The following is a 4,666-nucleotide window of genomic DNA, read 5'->3' on the forward strand; positions in this document are numbered from 1 at the left end:
GAGAAAGAGGGGGGGGAAGACAGTGCAACTTGGATGGAAAATATTAAAAAGGTATTCTGTTGTGTCTGGGGAAAGTTATTCTCTTTTTGTGCCTTATAATTAAACACACTCACCGGTAAAATTTCCACTTATTTCTTTATTATTTTTCTAAAATTTTTGTTGCGTCTTGCAACCTTTTCAATAGTTTTGACAGAATATGCTTCTTCACACGAACTCATAAAGAATCCTGCAAACCAAATCCAAAAACGAAATCAAAAAGATAGCTTTGCTACAAAACAGCGCCTTGTATCGTAAATGACGATACTGACGATATTGATGCTGTTCATGATGATAATTTAATGATGATGATGATGGTGGCGATGGTGATGATGATGATGATGGCGATGGTGATGATGATGATGATGGCGATGGTGATGATGATGATGATGGCGATGGTGATGATGATGATGATGGCGATGGTGATGATGATGATGATGGCGATGGTGATGATGATGATGATGGCGATGGTGATGATGATGATGATGGCGATGGTGATGATGATGATGGCGATGGTTATGATGATGATGATGGCGATGGTGATGATGATGATGATGGCGATGGTGATGATGATGATGGCGATGGTTATGATGATGATGATGGCGATGGTGATGATGATGATGGCGATGGTGATGATGATGATGATGGCGATGGTGATGATGATGATGATGGCGATGGTCATGATGATGATGATAGCGATGGTGATGATGATGATGATGGCGATGGTGATGATGATGATGGCGATGGTGATGATGATGATGGCGATGGTGATGATGATGATGGCGATGGTGATGATGATGATGATGGCGATGGTGATGATGATGATGGCGATGGTGATGATGATGATGGCGATGGTTATGATGATGATGATGGCGATGGTGATGATGATGATGGCGATGGTGATGATGATGATGATGGCGATGGTGATGATGATGATGATGGCGATGGTCATGATGATGATGATAGCGATGGTGATGATGATGATGATGGCGATGGTGATGATGATGATGGCGATGGTCATGATGATGATGATAACGATGGTGATGATGATGATGATGGCGATGGTGATGATGATGATGGCGATGGTGATGATGATGATGATGGCGATGGTGATGATGATGATGATAGCGATGGTGATGATGATGATGGCGATGGTGATGATGATGATGGCGATGGTGATGATGATGATGATGGCGATGGTGATGATGATGATGGCGATGGTGATGATGATGATGATGGCGATGGTGATGATGATGATGGCGATGGTGATGATGATGATGATAGCGATGGTGATGATGATGATGGCGATGGTGATGATGATGATGGCGATGGTGATGATGATGATGGCGATGGTGATGATGATGATGATGGCGATGGTGATGATGATGATGGCGATGGTGATGATGATGATGGCGATGGTGATGATGATGATGGCGATGGTTATGATGATGATGATGGCGATGGTGATGATGATGATGGCGATGGTGATGATGATGATGGCGATGGTGATAATGATGATGATGGCGATGGTGATGATGATGATGGCGATGGTGATGATGATGATGGCGATGGTGATGATGATGATGATGGCGATGGTGATGATGATAATGGCGATGGTGATGATGATGATGATAGCGATGGTGATGATGATGATGGCGATGGTGATGATGATGATGGCGATGGTGATGATGATGATGATGGCGATGGTGATGATGATGATGGCGATGGTGATGATGATGATGATGGCGATGGTGATGATGATGATGATAGCGATGGTGATGATGATGATGGCGATGGTGATGATTATGATGATGGCGATGGTGATGATGATGATGGCGATGGTGATGATGATGATGATGGCGATGGTGATGATGATGATGGCGATGGTGATGATGATGATGATAGCGATGGTGATGATGATGATGGCGATGGTGATGATGATGATGGCGATGGTTATGATGATGATGATGGCGATGGTGATGATGATGATGGCGATGGTGATGATGATGATGGCGATGGTGATGATGATGATGATAGCGATGGTGATGATGATGATGGCGATGGTGATGATTATGATGATGGCGATGGTGATGATGATGATGGCGATGGTGATGATGATGATCGATGGTGATGATGATGATGATAGCGATGGTGATGATGATGATGGCGATGGTGATGATTATGATGATGGCGATGGTGATGATGATGATGGCGATGGTGATGATGATGATGGCGATGGTGATGATGATGATGATAGCGATGGTGATGATGATGATGGCGATGGTGATGATGATGATGGCGATGGTGATGATTATGATGATGGCGATGGTGATGATGATGATGATGGCGATGGTGATGATGATGATGGCGATGGTTATGATGATGATGATGGCGATGGTGATGATGATGATGGCGATGGTGATGATGATGATGATAGCGATGGTGATGATGATGATGGCGATGGTGATGATGATGATGGCGATGGTGATGATGATGATGGCGATGGTTATGATGATGATGATGGCGATGGTGATGATGATGATGGCGATGGTGATGATGATGATGATGGTGATGGTGATGATGATGATGGTGATGATGATGATGATGATGGCGATGGTGATGATGATGATGATGGCGATGGTGATGATGATGGCGATGGTGATGATGATGATGATGACGACGAAGTCATCGAAAATTTTACATTCATTTTTTCTGCATATTGACAGTGTAAATTATTATCGTTGTTAATGATTAACAAATTATTAATTGATAATTTCAAGAGCAAATCTTTTATCTTTTACTTGTTTCAGTCATTCAACTGCGGCCATACTGGAGCACCACTTTGAAAAGTTTTGTCGAACAAATTGACCCCAGTACACATTTCTTGTTAAAGTCTGGTAACTTGCCGAACTGCCAAGTTGCAGGAACGCAAACAAAACAGTACCAGTTGTTAAGCAGTCATGGTGGGGAACAAACACAAAGAAACACATGCATGCATACATGTTTCACGTGCATGCGTGTGTATGTATGTGTGTGTGTGGTGTGTGCGTGTGTGTGTGTGTGTGCGCGTGCGTGTGTGTGCGTGTGTGTGTGTGTGTATGCCTGCATGCATAGACAGACAGACAGATAGACAAATATATGTATAGACGATAGCTTAGCTGCCCAAAACTTCGAGGGTACTGTCAATAACAATTATGTTTAAGAATAAGAAATTTGTATTCTACCAAAGTATAGCGTAACCCTTCAGATTAATGTAAAAGTTTTCTTATATAACAAAACATAAAATCGAACACACATACATACATAGGCGCAGGAGTGGCTATGTGGCAACGCCGACATGTCCGAGGTGCGGGCAGAACAAGGAAAACGTCTTGCACGCATTCGTGGAATGTCCGGAATTAACGAGACTGATAGTCTTCGCAGAACAACTGTTGTCATCGATGGGAAGAGTACAGCTATCAGCTGAATCTATCATCGAGATGGTGCCGTCTCCTTCCCTCAACAGGGAAAAGAAGGCTTGCTTTTCCTGCGTAGTAGCCATACTGAAAGAAACAGTATGGAAGATGCGTGTAAGAGGAATATTGACGGATACCTTTGTATCTGGCCAGGGGTTAGTTAACTTTTTTTGTTACCACCTCAGTAGTAAGATCAGGCTGGAGAAGAGGTTATCTGTCACGAGACAGATTCATGAGAAGATGGAAGCCTGTGGCGAGGAAGCTGGGAGTATTTGGCACCAGATAAGTGGAAGCCGAAAACAAGGGAAAGAAAAGGCAAGGGGTCTACCCTGGTGGTCGGATGCCTATCCTTCAGGAAAGCCATTACAAATTGCATCTGTAATGAGCAATGCTTTACTCGAACATTGTAAATATAATGAAATTATTATTGTATATTTAAAATTGTAAATATTTAATCGATACAGCTACTTCACCCCTTTTATATTTGTCTGTCCTTGTTCATCCCCTCTTTGTAATGCCTTTATGGCAAATATTTATGAAATAAAGAAGCTTGCTTACCAACCACATGGTTCCTGGGTCAGTCCCACCTTAGGCAAGTGTCTTCTACTATTGCTTCGGGCCGACAAAAGGCTTTTGAGTGGATTTGGAAGACGGAAACTGAAGGAAGCTCGTCGTATATATATATATATATATATGTGCATGTGTGTATGTTTGCGTGTCTGTCCCCTACCATCGCTTGACAACCGACGCTGGTGTGTTTACGTCCCCGTAACCAAATGGTTCGACAAAAGAGCCAAATAGAATAAGTGCTAGGCTTACAAAGAATATCCTGGGGTCGATTTGTTCGACTAAAGCCGCTGCTCCAGCATGGCCGCAGTCAAATGACTGAAACAAAAGAATTAAAGAATATACATCTGTGTGTGTGTGTGTGTGTGTGTGTGTGTGTGTGTGTGTGTGTGTGTGTGTACATTGTGGTCTTTTAGTTTTCGTCTACCAAATCTACTTACAAGATTTTGGTCGGCTCGGAGTTATAGAAGAAGATATTTGCTTTAGGTTCCACACAGTAGGACAGAAACCAGAACCGTGTGGTTGGGAAAGAACTTCTTTTTACACGGTAAACCTGCAAATGAAAAATAATTATTATTATAAAAAGAAAAAAGAAACGTCGTCGGTGA

The sequence above is a fragment of the Octopus bimaculoides genome, chromosome Z, assembly GCF_046866305.1.
Source record: "Octopus bimaculoides isolate indiv1 chromosome Z, ASM4686630v1, whole genome shotgun sequence".
NCBI lineage: Eukaryota > Metazoa > Mollusca > Cephalopoda > Octopoda > Octopodidae > Octopus > Octopus bimaculoides.